Source organism: Ipomoea nil, unplaced genomic scaffold, assembly GCF_001879475.1.
Source record: "Ipomoea nil cultivar Tokyo-kokei standard unplaced genomic scaffold, Asagao_1.1 scaffold2957, whole genome shotgun sequence".
In the NCBI taxonomy this organism is placed as follows: Eukaryota; Viridiplantae; Streptophyta; class Magnoliopsida; order Solanales; family Convolvulaceae; genus Ipomoea; species Ipomoea nil.
In genome coordinates, this window is record NW_017619385.1 from 969,139 (window position 1) to 986,706 (window position 17,568).

General features: G+C 37.6%; 1 long non-coding RNA gene across 1 annotated transcript; it reads right to left on the reverse strand.

Moving 5' to 3' along the window:
- Window positions 1-3,235: 3,235 nt before the first annotated feature.
- Window positions 3,236-15,703, reverse strand: LOC109162775. The gene is made up of 3 exons (XR_002051155.1): window positions 15,603-15,703; window positions 14,839-14,840; window positions 3,236-3,246 (listed from the first exon to the last, which is right to left on the reverse strand). It is a non-coding gene; the product is annotated as an uncharacterized LOC109162775 (long non-coding RNA).
- Window positions 15,704-17,568: the final 1,865 nt, after the last annotated feature.

Here is a 17,568-nt window from a genome sequence, read left to right on the forward strand (position 1 = left end):
TTTTGGGTTCTATCTTTCCACCACTCCATTCTGTTGAGCAGTTCTAGGAGCTGAGAACTCATGTGAGATACCATGCTCGGAACAGAAGTCTGAATATAGTGAATTCTCAAATTCCTTTCCATGATCACTCCTCAATCTCTGAACTTTTATAATAGACTCATCTTTTTCCTTCTGAACTCTTATGCACAGAGTCTTGAAGGCCTTGAAGGCTTCTGTCTTTTCTCTCAGAAAGTAAACCAAGCTGTATCGAGAGAAATCGTCTACACACACAAATATATACTTCTTTCCTCCAATGTTTTCAGTCTGTGTTGGCCCCGTGAGATCTATATGGACAAGATCTAGACATTTCTCAGTGGTGATACCTCTTACTGCTTTGTGTGGAGTTCTGATTTGTTTCCCAATAGCACATGCGCCACAAATTTTCTCTGGATCAATTCTGATCTTCGGTACACCTTTTACTGCTTCCAGTTTTATCAACTTATCCATATCTCTGAAATTTATGTGACCTAGTCTTCTATGCAAAAGTTTTGATTCATCAGATTTGGATAGGTGACAAGCAGTTTCATTTGTCAAAACATAACAGTTGTCTAAAGACCGAGTTCCTTCCATGACAAGTTGATTTGCTTTGTCACTCACTCTGCAGCAGTTACGATCTAAGCATACATTCCAATTTTGATCACATAACTGACTGATGCTAATAAGATTCGCTTTTAATCCACTGACTAGCAAAACTTCTTCTAATTGAGGTAAACCTGGAACATTTAGGACACCTTTCTCAACGATTTTATCCTTTTGTCCATCTCCAAATGTTACAGCTCCACTGCTAGGTTGAACACCCATCAGACATTTAATGTTTTCTATTATATGTCTGGAACAACCACTGTTGAAATACAATGGTGGGATAACAGATAACTTCTGACTTTCTGACCCAAACCTGTCTAGTGAATGGTGTAATAGTCTTATTCTGATATTTTTCCTTCCTTTGATCTCTGTAGAAAAAATAGCATTCGGGACGAGTATGACCTTTTGTGTGACAGTAGTAACAAATGGGAGTATAATATTTAACTTTGACAATCTTATTTTTGAATCTCGAATAATGAGATTGATAAGTTGATTTGTCCTGGTCAGTGTTAGTACCGTATCTCCTTTCCTTGATTTGTACTGACTGAGATGACTGTCCTTGTTCATACCTGTGATATGCTGTGGTCTTAGACATTCCCTCTTTGATGAACTTTGGTGCGTTGTTCGAAGATTCTCCTTGCTCAAATCCCAGACCTTTTTTATCATTAGGGTTTCGGCCAGAGTCTAGAATTTTATCTAAGGTAGATGTGGTGTCCATCATCTGTATATTTTTCTTCAAGCTCTCCAACTCCTTGATTAATTTACCTTCTCTGGATCGTATCTGAGTGATGAGATCTTCTTTTATGACCAGTTCAACATTCAGTTTCTTTATAAGATCATCTTTTTGCTTTAGATTGTCATTCAGATTCTTATTTACTTTCACAAGTTGTTCCCAGCTAGCGACAAGTTTTGCAAATTCTGCCTCAAGTTGAATATGTCTCTCTTCAAAATCATCTATTGATATGTATGATTCTCCATCTGATTGATCTCCATCTGATTCAATGTTTGTGGCAGTAAAGAACGCTACCAAGTTTCATACATTATCATCTGATTGATCATTTGAATTTTCCTCCTCATCATCACTAAGAGTAGCTACAGACATAGCCTTTTTCCTTTTAAGATATGTTGCACATTCAGCCTGTATGTGACCGTATCCTTCACATTCCCTACACTGCACTGACCGATTAAGGGGTTTTCCTATGTCTGTGGCACTATCTGTTTTGTCTCGATCGCCCAGTCTGAGATTGATTGTTCTGTGAGAAGGGTGCTGTTTCAACCTTTTGATATGAAGGGTTGTTGCCTTTGTATTGTGTTCTTGTAGACTGACCTTGACCCTTTCTGTTGAACCCTTTTAAGATTTTCTGGAATTTTTTGGTTAGGAGAGCTAGGGTTTCATCATCTATGTCGTCTGTGTCAGATTCTCGATCAGCTTCAGCCACAAAGGCTACAGACTTTCCTTTCTTGTTGCTTCCAACATCATCATCAGCAAGAACTTCCAGTTCATATGTGTGCAAGCTTCCCATGAGTTCTCCAACAGTCTTCTTTACCCAACCTGTGTCTTCCTGAATAGCAGTTACTTTCATTCGAAAACGTTTAGGTAGGGATCTAAGAATCTTTTTAACCACTCTCTCATCAGTGAATGGTTCCCCAAGAATTGAGGCTCGGTTCATCAAGTTCTGAACCCTACTGTAGAAGGTAGAAATGGTTTCATCTTCAGTCATTCTGAGAGCTTCGAACTCTGACAGAACCATTTGCAACTTTGACTGTTTGACATCACTGGTTCCTTCAAATCTGGTTTCAAGAATCTCCCATACCCGTTTAGCCTCTTTTACCCCTGTAACAAGCCTAAAAACAGATTCATGTAGTGATCCAACAATTGATTTCAGTGCTTTGTTGTTCAAATCAGAGGCATTCATTTCATCGTATGTCCAAGTCTCCATGGGTTTTTCTTCAACAGCTCCTTGTGCATTCGGAGTAGTAGGTCGACTCCACCCAGTTAGGATGGTGGGATAAACCCTGGTTCCTTGTGCTTGAAGATATATCTCCATACGAGCCTTCCAGAAAGAGTAGTTGTGACCATCTAGTTCTGGTGGTTTCATACTTGCGTCCATCCTGAAACCAACAACCAGCCATTGAACAAACAGACAGACTTCTACAAAAACAGAGAAAATGCAAAACTAAGATAGCCCTTCGGATCAAGTCACTATGTAGACTTAAAAGCTCTGATACCACATGTAATTTTGCATTTCCTCATTTTACGTAAAATATCATAAATAGTTTGCTGACTTAGAATACTGATTGATTCAGTTAAGCACCAACTTAGTAATGATAGATCATGAAGAGAACATCAGAGAAAAATAAACAAACACACAGAACGAACACTCACAATGTTTACCCAGTTCGATACGGTGTGTATCTACATCTGGGGGACGATCACATAGGCGTCCAATCCACTAAGTCATAATCCAATGTACAAAGGTAGATATACAATAATCTTACCCAAGTGCCCCACACAAGGTACATACCAGTCTACACAGGTTTAGTGGATTGTTGAAGATGTAGAGCCATGCATACAGAAGTCCAATGAAATCCCTTCACTTGGAGAGCCAGCTCTGATGCAGTCCACTTCAGTGACGCTCTATAAGGTTGTTCCCACAACAGTGTGATCTTAGTGTCCTTTCGTTTAAGTAGCAGTAACTCTTCTCAAGTTCATCATCTTAATCACCATGAACATGTTGTATTGAGAAGGTGCATGAGCATCAAAGATCTAGACTCATCAAGCTGATATGGAGTGTTTCTTCTTCTTATTTGGCGTAACCCTATTTCCCTTAAAGAACTGGTACGTATAGATCCTTCAATAAACACTCTCCACAAAATGTCTTTGATTGTAGAAGGTAGGACTATATAAGAGGAATGTAATCTCAGCAGATTAGGTCCATTACCTTCTTTGAAGATACGCTGATCGTCTTTCCATACTGGGCTGATAATACCGCGTAAGACTCTTAAGGAAACAGCTTTCCTAAAACAGATCTTCAGTGTCAGTTCTTCTGTTGTTGCTTCTGCTTGATCAGTAAACTGCAGACCCAACCGAACAGACTCTAAACCTATCTTAGTATGCCATAATAATATTGCCAATTATAATATGGGGTTTTTGAACATAAAAACACTAACAACTTCCTTTTGGTATAACAAAGGGATACAAGGCCGGGGAGGTATGAAGTGAAAGAGAGTGTAGCAAACGAAGCCATGGTCGAAGCAATGACACAAGAGATCAAGAGATTGCAAACAGTAGTTGAAAAGTTGGAAGCAAAATCTAAACTGTGCATGGCTTCGGCATTGTATTGCAATGTATGTGGAGGCCCGCACGACACCAACGTTTGCACATCGACGATTCAAATTGATGAAGTGGAGGCGACCAACTATCCGCCACCACAAAATCCAAATGGGTGGGGAAATGACAATACAAATTAGAAGTTAGGTAATGGTTAATTGGCAAAATCAAGGTTACCGAGGTGACCTCACAGAAAGAATACTTATGGAACGGGACCGGAGAGAATGGTGACTTTTGGCCCGAACTACAACCAAGGGCAACCAAATACTTCTTACCGACCCCTGGGAATCCACAAGGAGAGATGGTGATGCATAGAAGTGAAGTCAAAGATGGAGAAGAACGGTTATCTAAGGCCATTAGTGATTTAAAGAGAGATCAAGGATTCATAAGACAAGAAATCTCACAAGAGATTAGGCAAGAGATTGCCACGGTGAAACAAAACTATGCACTTTCATTGAAAAACATTGAAACCCAAATGTCTCAAATGTTCTGGTTGATGTCCGAAAGACCATGGGGAACATTGCCAAGTAACACCGAAAACAATCCAAAAGAAAGAGTGAATGTCGTGTCCGTTGTGAATCCAATTGAAAGGGAAAAGAAAGATGCAATAGAAAGTCAACACCGTGAAGGTCAACACACAAGAGATTACCTCTTGGAGAAGAAGAAAGGAAAGGACACCTCTTGTGCCCTAGAGGAAATCGTGAAGGAAAACCCGCCATTGAAAGTTAAAGCTCAAACACCTCAAGGGATAAGGTTTGATTATTCATATGAACGTGACTATGAAAATGGGAAACATCTTATCTTGAACACACTCTACCGTGCATGTGCGGTTAATGAGGACTTTGATAGTGATGAGGAGGAAGATTTGCCTCAAATAGAGCTTGGTGCCAAGGCAACGGCTATCCTACACAAAGGATGCCCAACCAAGCAAGATGATCCCGGTGTTTTCCTTGTGAAATGTAGTATATGAGATTGCGTTTTTAAGGATGCCTTAGCCGATTTGGGAGTCTCCGTCAACATCATGTCCTCACTTATCTATGAGAAGTTGAATTTTCCTTGTATAGCCTCCACGCCACTTGTTGTGCGCTTAGCCGATGTAACTACACGCTATCCCTGAGGTGTGGTTGCAAACGTGCTTGTCAAGGTAGGAAGAAATCTTGTACCGGTTGATTTCATGGTACTTGATGTGGGAAAAGATTTGGAGGTTCCGTTGATCCTAGGATGCCCATTTTTAGCTACTTTTCGTGCTCTAATTGACGTGGAGATGGGCAAGCTCATCTTTAGGATCAATGGAGAGAAATTTGATTAAAACCAACTTGAGAAGAAAGAAAATGCTTGCTCGGTGGTTACTAAAAGAGCCAAGAAAAAGATTAAACCATGGTGGGAGATCCGGAAAGTTTCTTGGGTACCTAAGTGCCTCAAGACCAACACTTTCGAAGGAGGATGAATAGAAAGGTAACACGTCTAGCCAATGACGTTAAAGGTGGCGCTTCTTGGGAGGCAAACCAAGGTTTCACTTTCGTTTTGTTGTTCTTTTTGATTTCTAGTTGTTTGAATAAACGGCAAATGATGATTATGACCTTAATTTCTTGTTGTTTTTGGACTTGGAAGAGCTAAATTTTCAGATTAGGAAGCGGTGAAGTTGATAGGATTGGACAAGGAGAGAAAAGCCAAAAAGGAAGTGGGAGGTGAGAGAGGTCACAATGCCACGACAACGTGTGTTGTGCCTCACGCTGTGGCATCCACCGGATCACCAACGAAACAGGGGAAGTTGCAACGCCACGTTACACCTCACGTTTCCAAGACAAGAAGAAAAGCCAAATTTCCAGAAATTCCAACGTGTGTGGCAACGCACGTTGCCACACGCGTTGTGGAGATGGTCGATGTTCCAACGTAGGGGCACGCAGGGGCAAAGCAAGGGGAACGCGCGTTGGAGGGAAGCTGAAAAATGTTGGATTTCCAGAAAGTTCAGCGTGACTCACAACGCACGTTGCGAGTCACGTTGCAAAGAAGTCTGAGAAGGGCAACACTCGGAGCAACGTGCGTTGCGAAAGCAGAATACAGGAATCTGGGAATAAAACCCTCAAAACCCCTACATAAATACGCCTAATAACTGCAAAAACATATATGTATAAATAAATCTACTCACACAATTAATGCATTCATACTTACTAATCTTGTTTCTGTCAAAATACATTCACACTTTTGAGGAAAAATTTTGTGGCCATAATGTTGCTTATATATATATATATATATATATATATATATATATATATATATATATATATATATATATATATATATATATTTATATATATATATACATATATATATATATATAAACGGGTTCTGGTGCGGATGGCACTGTTAGGTGCGGTTGTGCGGTTGCAAGGCTGCCGTTCGTTTTTAATGAGTTAAAATATCCTGACCGTTGATCTAAAAGTATAAAAATTGCGTAATTTTTATTGTATTCGCGTACTGAGGGACAAATTAGTAATTTTGATTAAATTATTTTTAATTGCTGTTCTATATCGTCGTTCGCATTGCCGTCGCCGTTGTTTTTGCTTTTCAAAGAATCGCTCAGTTATCTATCATTTCTTGATCGTTTAGCATTGCGATGTCCATTGGTTTTGCTTCCAAATCGTTTTCCAGTCTCTTGTTATATAGTAATTATTTATTGTGGATCTGCATTTGTTTTTTTTTTTTTTCAGAAAATTGTTATAGTTTATTTTGTTATGAAATGGAGCACGTTAAGTTATATTGGTGAAGCACATTATGTAATACATGTACGCATATTAAGTGTTAGACAGATGGATGCTCATTAATGAGATATGAGACGCATATTAAAAATATATGAGATGAATTTTAAAGAGATATTAGACGCACTTTAAAGAGTTACGAGACGCAAATTAAATAGGTATGAGACACATATTAAAGATATTTGAGAAGCATATCAAAGAGATTTGAAACGCATATTAAGGAGTTATGAGACGCATATTAAAGAATTTTGAGAAATGTTTTATTTTAATTGGTAGTTAAACGTTCGGTAAACAAGACCTGACGTCCCGCACGTTGTACTTTAATAACTCGCACGTAATGATATTTTTGAACGCATATTAACTTATTTGAATTTATAATTTTTTTAGTTGTTTTTAATAATAATTATTTTCCATGTTATTTTAGTATATGCAAACGAACCCATTAATATATGAAATTAAGAAATGTTAAGATTTTGCATTTTTTTTTCTTTTTATTTCAACTTTTTATTTATCACGAAAATGAATGCACATTAAAGTTTTAAAAGCACGTTCAAGGTTTAGTGGACGCATATTAAGAATATTAATTGTATGAATTAATAAGTTGATTTTTAATATGCGTCCATGCAACATACAAGATGCGTGAAAATATATATTAATGTGTTTCAAAACGAAAGGAGTTTACATCAATATGCTGAACTAATGTAAATTAATAAAACCTTTAACAATAAAAAATATTCATTATTTTTCGTGCTTAAAACCAGCCTTTTCCATGTTTTTTTCAGAAAGTTCATTGATTTCAAAAGTTAAAATTGCTGTAATGTATTTGACCCTGAGGTCTGCAAGATCTGATGGTTTAATTTCACTACTGTCAATTTGAAAACCAATCAGTCCACCACCAATGTATGTTTGCATGTGGCACATTGCAAATACACCACAATCACCTTTCGTCTCGGTACCACTGCATTGGATTAGCATTCTTTCAGGTGTAGCCTTTTTAAGTCTGTTTGCAGCACTGTATGAATCCTTTTCATTCAAATATCTTACAAAGTAGTCTTTCTGCAAATAAATAGAAAAGCATTAAATACATAAAAAACTAGACTTCATAAAATGTTTTATAATGTGTTAATTAGTACTCACCAAAAGAAATGGTATTTTACCATATTTGGCAATCCCAGCATCATTATCAGAAAACTTGTCAAGTATTTGTATGCATGTATGATAGACATTCATATCAATGCATATGACATATATTTGATCAGCTGTAATCACTGGGAAAAAGAACTGCATTTTGTACACTTTTAGTTCAGAGAGATTATAAATACAAATGTAATGTAAGTATGTAGAATTTAACTTACCAAAGAACAGTTCATAGGGTCACCAGTAGCTGTGTCAACGTCATGATTAACACTTTCTCGAAACTTTTCATACAGCTGAGCAGTACTGTATCCGGGTGGTTTGTACACAATAGAAGATGCCTACAGGAGTATGATAACCTTGTCAGCATTGCAGTATGTGCTCTAGGACAGTTGTTAATACGCATGAAATCATAAATCAATAATAAAATAACTTACAACTGGTGTCGTTGAGAAAAAGAATCTTCTTCTGTTGCAATACTTTAAGGTGTAGTTCTCCATGTTATTTAGAATTAAGCCCCAAGTGTCCAAAACAACAGCTTCCACATTTTCACCCTTCCTCAATGACCTCAACTCAATCATCAGTAAACGTTTGTCTTCATGTTTAAAAACAAATTCATACCTACAAAATTTTTCAAATATGAAGTAAAAAAATCAGTAAGTAAATAGACACGCACATTAAGCATTACATAGACGCACATTAAGCATTACATAGACGCACATTAAGCATTACATAGACGCACATTAAACAGTTCATAGACGCACATTAAGCAGTTCATAGACGCACATTAAGCAGAAATTTCAAGCATATTAAGTATAAAACTCACACACATCACTAACAATTAATAGCACACAGGAAACACTAAACAGTTATGAAACTCATGTTACATATAGGAATTTCAAATGTAACTTACTTATTTCTATTATTGCCAGTATAAACCCAGTTGTTAAGGATGATTTCATTTGGAGTGTGCGGTGCAGTGAAGTCCAGGTTCACTGTAAAGCAAGGATAGCTCATTGCATATACCTTTTTTATCTGCACACGGTGTGTTTGTAGTATCTCCTCAACAGGTCTTGACGCTTCTTTTTCAGCTTCTTTAACACTTGCAACAGGTTCAGCTCTTGATGCTTCTGTATTTGTACTGTCAGCATGGTGCTCTTCGTCAACTACATAGCAAGTAGCAATATTTAGAACATCTTCTGAGATGCTGGTTTCTGCCTGTGCCAACTTTGGATTGGAAGTCGCAACGGGTGTCACTGCAGCACTACCAGCATTGCTGCAAGTGGGGCTTGGGGTTGGTGTTTTTAATAGGTTGAAACTGGGAAGTTCATACAGCTGTTCCTCCAAATATTCCTTCCTTTTTTGTATTGCAAGGTCGATTGCAATATATGTTTCTGGATCGCCCCAGAAGGAGTCTTTGCTGCTAAATGCTTCCCGCTCTTCCTGGGAGAGACACGACTGCACGCCTTGAACTACAGGACTGAGTGCTTTTATAGTCATTGAATGCAGGTTTTTTATAGTCTCATTGTTTTCAAACATGGCTGGTGAATTTTTTGAGTAGTCAATTTGGTTTACCATCTCATCAGAAAACCTTTGCAGAGAATGTACATAACCAGTGCAGAATTCCTATTGTAAGAATTAATATGCGTACGATTATGTTATAATGTGCGTGAAATAGGATCTTTAAATTTGCTATTCAATCACATGAATTTTTGTGTGTGTTATGGTAAACCATAATGTGCTTTACAATTATACAGTAATATAAGTGAAAGTAGTTTGAATGAAAGTAAACAAAAAACGCCATAGAATGAAGAACACACCTTTACTCTTTCAAGTGGCACAGGTTGTTCTTCAGTCTGTTTTTGGTTGTTGTCAGCAGGAAAAGCTTCCATTTCCGGTTGATTAGTACAATCAAATTCTTGCGAATACATTTGAGTGGGTACAAATTGGGGATTACGTTCATGAATTCTGCCTCTTCCAAAAGCCCCAGACTTAAACTCTTCCAACTCTCGATCTTTTAAATGTTTAGTTGTCCATCCTATTAAAGCTGGAATAGCTCTTTTAACAGGTCTATGGAACTGTAACAGAACACGGTCAACATAGTGTACCTGAATACAAATGACAAATGTTAGCAACATAAGGTACTATGTTTTGTATTTTAAACAGAACAAATACACATGTATGACTTACAAGCATGAACAGGAGGGATCCAGGGAAATAACCAGTCGGGGTTGGTTGTCAAGCAAGTACTGCAGCATTCAATCGCTACAATAGGAAGCGGCACCAATTGAATTCATGGATTTTGGTGACATCATTTAATGCCTCTAAAATTCGTGGACCAACATAGCCACTCTTAGGGCCATCGATGTACATAGAGCTTAGTATCACCATGAAGTGGATCTTGAACCAGTCTCCTCCATCAGTGCACTTCATCATTGCTTCAATAGCCTCACCATACAGGACTTTGGTTGGGTTCTTTGGTTGAATTTTGGCTTTCCAATCCAAGAACAGTGGGAGAGTAGGAGACAACCTGTCTTTCTCATATGAAATTTCAATTGGTCCCCTTGGGAGGCCCAAGGCAGATTCAACGTCATCTTCTGTCACATCAAGCTTGGATCTAGAGTGCAATGTTAAGGTCCCGTCCATTGGATCGTAGTTATGGAGTATCCAATAGCTCAGTCGTATTGGGAATTCGGTAATCTGCAGGCTAAGGATACTCCCAAAACCTATATCATTGACTGCAGCTCGCTGTTCAGGGCTAAAATCCTTCATTGGGTCAACCAACCTAGGTGATGATCCCCTGTTCTTAACTTCAGGCACACCATCATAAATTCCTTGGTTTCTATTTTTTGATCGCGATTTTTGTTTTCCAACTTGTACAGCCCCCCCCCCCCCCCCCAGATGATGTAGCAATAACCATATCTAATTTCTACTGGCTTTTCCGTATTTTACCTATTGTTTTTTTTCAAAAAAAATGTATAAATACAAGTATGGGTAAATGCATGACCAATGTGTAGTAAGTTGAATGTAGTTTGCACAAGGATAACAACATAAGTTATGTAACATAAAGATATGGGAGTTTTGGAACTAATGTGCGTTAGGACAGATCTTTATACGCGTGTAAGTATAACTTTATTCAGTGAGTTTGAAATTTAATGTGCGTTAGGTGAGTAAAGGTTATGCGCTATAGTAGTACTTATTGTGCGTTAAGGTTTAAAGTAAATTGATTACAAACATTACTTAAGGTATGTGTTTAATAAAAACCTAATGCATCAATTTGAAGATCAATTCGTTGGAAAGAGATGCATCCACAATTAGATAATAGTATGCGTCAATGAGTATATATATTATGTATATATATTGCAACTATTTAGCTCATAGCCTAGTTGAACTAGTATGACGTTGTGTTTGCATTTTAACTTTATTTTTTTGTATCATTCCGAGATAAACATGCAAATCGTGCGTGAAATTAATCAGAAAACGACGTTATTGGGATGAGCAGGGGTCGAATTTACCTTGCACAGTAGATGCTATTTGAGTAGGTTTATCAGGTTGTGGAGCATTCCCCGGCGACGCCATGCGTGCGATGTTGTTAAAAAAAGTTTGGAATGGAGAACGACGACTGTAATCTGTAAAATTTTTGAAAGATGATATTGGAATCTGAAGAAAGAGAAGGTAGGAAGATTTCTGTGGAATACTAATTCAGTTGTTTTAGAACCGGAGTGCGCGAAATGTTTTTGAAATGATAGAACAGTGATATTTTAAGTTGAATGCGTGAAATAAAGTAACACAAAAGCACACCGCAGTATTAGTCGGACGGACGCACGTAAAATAGATTTGAAACGCACATTAAGGATAAACGAGACGCATATTAAAATATACGAGAGGCTTATTAAAGAGGTTCAAGATGCATATTAAAGAGATATGATACGCATATTAAAAGTAATGAGAGAAATGACGAACTCAACTGGTTGTCAAACGAACGCACATCAAGATGTGAGGTCGCGCACGTTGTTTTTTTGTAACTCGCACGTAAAGGTGAATATGAACGCACATTAATTTATTTGAATTTTTGTTTTGTTTTTAATAATTATTATTTTCCATGATATTTTTAGTATGCAAATGAACGCACATTAAGATATGCACTCACGCATGTTGTACCGTGCGTGAAAAATATAACTTAATTTGCTTAACGTAACAAAAGGTTTTTATATAACAAAAAAATATTAATGTTTGATAAGTACATAAACTAATACCAAGTGGGCTATCTGTTTTGAAGACCAGCTTTCTCGTTGTTCTCATTGGACAATTCGTTATTTTCAGCATTTAAAATCGCTCCAATATACTTGATCCTGAGATGTTCAAGATCTTTTATCCTTCCTTTCTTGATGCCACAGTCCCAATCAGACGATCCAGCGCCCATGTACGTTTCCATGTGGCGCATTGTAAATACACCACAGTCATTCTTGTTTTTCTGATCTCTACATTTCTCCAGTCTTGTTGTTATAGCCTTTTTAAGTTCATTTGCAGAAGTGTGCATCATCTTCTTTTCCAAATATTATGCAAAATATTGTTGCTGCAATAAAACAGAAAGTTATTTCTTTAAAAGAAATTATATCAAAATGTTAAAAGTATGTATAATGACTTAAAATGCGTGAGTCAATACATACCAATGTACGAGGTAGATTGGCATATTTGCTTGTGGTAGTACCACCGACGGAGGAATTGTCAAGTATATCAACCTGTGTATACCAGCGTATCATATCAATGCATACTATGTATATGTGTTCAAATTGGATGACCGGAAAAAAGAACTGCAAGCTGGAATTTGTTTTTAAATGTGTTAGCACAGTTAAACAATAAATACAAATTTTATGTAAACAATTTGGAATATAATGTACCAATCGTCGCGTCAAAGGATTGTCATAAACGTCAATCTCGGCATCAACATGTTCTTCAAACTTACGGTAGAATTGATCGGTGTACTCTTGTGTTGGTGCATTCACAATAGAATTTGTTTATAAAATCATGAATTTTAGACATTAATTATACATTTAAACAATCATGAATTTTTTAATTAAAGTGTGTGAAACCATATGTTATCATGTGCATTTTTAAATGAAAAAATTTATAATCACAGTTTCAATCATATATATGCTTCAATATGGTATATAAATGTGCATGAAACTATAACTGGTTCAAAGAATAACTTACCACTGGATTTGTTGTAAAAAAAGAAACGTTTAACTGAATCTTTAGAATTGTAGTTATATTCGAGGTGATTGAGGATTAGGCTCCAAGTGTCCAACACTGCATAGTCGACATACGCATGCCCTAACAATGACCTCAAATTTATTAAGAATAGGAGCCTATCCCCATTCTTAAACACTTCTTGAAAGCTACAAATATTCAGATAAAAATATTTAATATAAACATTAGAAAAAACCAAAGAAAACATAAATAAAATTTAAGATATTAGCAGGTTCAATTAACAAGAACCAAAATATGGATTTTGGGTATAACTTACTCAGCCGTTTCGTCTGCCTTTTCAATCCAAACTTTAAATGCATTCTCAGTAGGAGTGATTGCTGACCTGAGTTGCACTTGTCTTAAAAAGAATGGAGACTTTAATGGTTCTGACCGTTTTCGTGTTCTCCGTCCTATCGGCTGATGATCTTCAGCAGGCTCTGATATAGCCTTTCCAGCTTTCTTCGAAGCTGCTGCTTCTGGGACTAAGTCTGGTTGAACACTTGGAGGGAGTCCATCGTGAGGAAGATGAGCTGATTGAACACTAGGACACGGCTTTGGTATGCTTACAAGTTCTGAAAGACATTTGGCATGATCAGCATTCATCGCATCACCCCATGCATCAACTGGCGACACTTGAATATGTATTTCAATGTCACATTGCTCAATGTCGGATACTGAAATGTCTGGTGTGAATTTTTGTTGCTCTTCATTACCAGCAATCATAGTTTTCTCACACTCGTCATCAGCATGGCTAACATTGTCTACCAATGAAAGTTGCTCTGGAAGCTCAGCTCGCTCAAGCTCCTTAGCTCTAGTGTTTTCTGGAACGTCTGCACAAGCTTCACTGGCAACAGCCTTAATGTGCTCAGTATCAACCTTCTCAACTATAGGTTGTTGTGCAACGGTTGCAAGAGCTGTACTGGCAGCAGCATTAACATGATCACTCTCTTCCTCATCAGCATTAACTTACTCTCTCACAACCTGTTCAACTATAGTTTGTTCCATAGCTTCACTGGCAACGTAACAGCCTTAATTTGCTCACTATCAACATCCTCTACTATAGCTTGTAGTGCAATGGGTTCAAGAGCTTCACTCGCAGCAGCATTTACATGCTCATTCCCTTCCTCATCAACACCAGTTTTCTCTTCAACGCTTGCATTATATTCCCTGGCAACACCCGTAACCTGCTCACTGACAACATGCTCAGCTATAGTTTGTTCTATAACGTGTGCAGGAGCTTCTTTGGCAACAGCCTCAACCTGCTCACTCTCTTGTTCAGCACATTCTGGATGTTGGTCTGAATCCTCATGCTCCTCTTCCGAAACGTCGTCTTGTTGTTCTTCATTATTAAGGTAGATGGAGGCAACATGTGCAATATCATACAGTTTATTTGTATGCGGTTGTGTCGGAATGGGGGTTGTTTGAACGGGGCTAATTCCAGAGTCTGAAGCAGGCATATCACAAGATTCCCTAATATATTTTAGCTTATTCTGTATTGCAAATTCAACTGCAGTACATGTTGCAGGGTCGAATGCACTTCTTTCCTCTCGGGAGAGAGTTGAATCCACACCTGGAATTGCAGCAGCAAGTGTTTTGTGTGCAAGGGAATTCAGATTCCTAACCCTAACTTTGTTGTGGATGACGGAGGATGATCTGCCATGGTATCGAATAAGATTGTTCATCTCCTGTGTGGGAAATGAACATTTGTATGATTATTACATGATGTGTATCAATGCTAATTACATCTAACAGACCTTAATGTGCGCCCTGTATTGTGCTAATGTGCTTTCAAGCAGTATATGTATAATGAGAAAATTTCAATTTTGGTCCACTGACTATTGCACTTGTATTAATTGCAACACTTGACTATCAAAAATGTTAATTTAATACATTGACTATGCAATTTCTATCAATTTTGATCACGCCGGCCAAATTACCAGCCAATTGTGATCGAAAAATTTTAATGTATAAAATTTTGAGGGCAATTTAGTCATTTAACCTTTTTTTTTCTTCTCTGTTTCTTATCTTCTACGCCGCTGGAAAATGTTTACTGAAACTTGCTGAAGCTTAGACGCCATTTTCAATCACCGAATGGGCATCATAATTAAGGTTGCAATTAGTGTCATACTTAGGCACTAACCTTAATAATTTGCAGTACACAATCACATAATAAATTGGAATTGAGATGAGTATATAGAATCATATTACGCAACAAATTAAGAAAATAAAAGAAAGAAGAACCAAAGTAGTGCGCGTTGCTGCTCCGGAGAAATTTCCACGCCACCGATCGGAGTACCTCCAGCCACCGCCGCACCACAGATTAATTCGCCGAACAGAGCTCTGAGCGAAGAGATTGAATCCTTCCTCTGCAGAATTCGCCCTCTTTTTATCATTGCTGGATAAATAATTAAAAAAAAAACTCAAGTATTAATCTATATTGTATTATAGTATATTTGTTGTTTGGTTGTGTTTATTTTTGTTGTCTGGTTTCTTGAACTGTATGCCACCGCCGCTTCGTCACTGCCGTTGTTGGCTTTGGAAAGAAGAGAGGACCAAACTCATCCGAACAGGGAGAGATGAAGGATGGCGGCGGCAGCTTCATGAACGAAGGAAGAAACAATCGCCAGAAACCAGAGGGAAGAGATGGATTCATCGGGGAAGAAAGAAAAAAGGACTAAAATGACTATAATACCCTCAAAATTGTATCCATTAAAATTTTCCGGTCACAATTGGCCGATAATTTGGCCGGCGTGACCAAAATTGATAGAAATCGCATAGTCAAAGTACTAAATTAACATTTTTGATAGTCAAGTGTTGCAATTAACACAAGTGCAATAGTCAGTGGACCAAAATTGAAATTTTCTCTATGTATAATTGTTGTAAAATGCAAAGGGTTATGAACTAGTGTGCGTCACAGTAAATCATAACGTGCGTGATAAAAATACTGAATATGCATATAATTATAACTTTATATGCGTTTAAAAAAATATAATAAATGAACATACCTCCTCAGCTTGGGTTGGTATATATTGTGGATTGCGTGGTTCGACTCTTCCATGTCCAAAACCACCAGCTTCAGCTTCTGTCTTCTGCCGCTGCCTTAGAAGTGGAGTTGTCCACCCTACTAATGCCGGAATAGACCTCTTGACAGGTCGTTCGAAGCGGATAATCACCCTATCAACATAATGTACCTGAATATAAATGAAAAGATCATTAAAATAAATATCTGCGACATTTTGCCTTTTTATTTTTTATGTAGAAACTCAATATGCTTCAAAACTTACGAGCATGAACAACATGCAACCGGGGAAATATCCAGTATAAGTTTGCTGCCAAGTAACAGCTGCAGCACTCAAGGTTTGGAGGGTGAACCTGCACCAATTGAATTGGGGAATTTTGTCTACATCGTCCACAACTTCCAGTATATGTGGCTTAATATACCCATTTTTTGTACTTTCGATGTACATGGAGTTGAATAGAAGAATAAAGTGGAACTTGAACCATCTCCCTCCATCGATGCAGGCAAGCATTGCTGTAACAGCCTCCGAATACTTCGCGGACGACGGTTTTATTGCCACAATATTACTCTTCCACTCGTTAAACAGTGCATTAGTAGAGGAGGTCCTGACTCCCTTGTATTTAATCTCAAGGGGTCCCCTAGGGAGGCCTAAAACAGCTTCCACATCATCTTCAGTTACGTCCAAAGTTTCGTTTGAACGTATAGTCAGCTTGTCTGCCATGCCGTCATAGTTTTGTAGGATCCAGTAGCATAGGTGATTCGGGAACTCTTTGATTTTCAGATTTAAAAGACTTCCGAATCCCATCTCCCGTACTGCAGTTTGTTGTTCTGGAGTAAACTTTGCAATGGCATTAACCAACATGGAGGAAGACCCCCTGTTCTGAACTTCTTTAAATTTTGCAAGAATGTCATCAGATTTAGGCTTTCGGGATCGAGTCTTTTTTGAAGACTGAATAGGTCCATCATCTACTGGAGCTACAACAATCTGCATATTTCGGTCCCTTTTGCGTTTGGAACCTATATTTGCAAAAAATACAAACTTTTTGCTATTTTAAAGTGAAAAAGAGGCAAAAATGCAGAATGTGTGTGCATTGTTCGAAGGTATGCGAGTTCATAATTTATGTGCGTCGGTCTACAAGTTAGAGTGCGTTAAACATGAAAACAAAATGCGTACAACAATTTCATAATTTTTGGGGTTAATCGTATAACACAGAAATAGAATATGCGTATAAATAGTAAACAATGTGCGGCATATAAAAAACTTTTAAGATGAATCCACGTGAAGTATACATTCAACGAAATAATATTCCTGAATTCGAATTTATTAGGGTTTGTCAAGTAAAATCAAAATGCGTGAGAAACTCTAATCTTAAAATTATACATACAAGACCTAACGTGCGTTAAATTAATCTGTAAGCTGAGCATGTGATATGAATGTATGAAAATTACCTTTT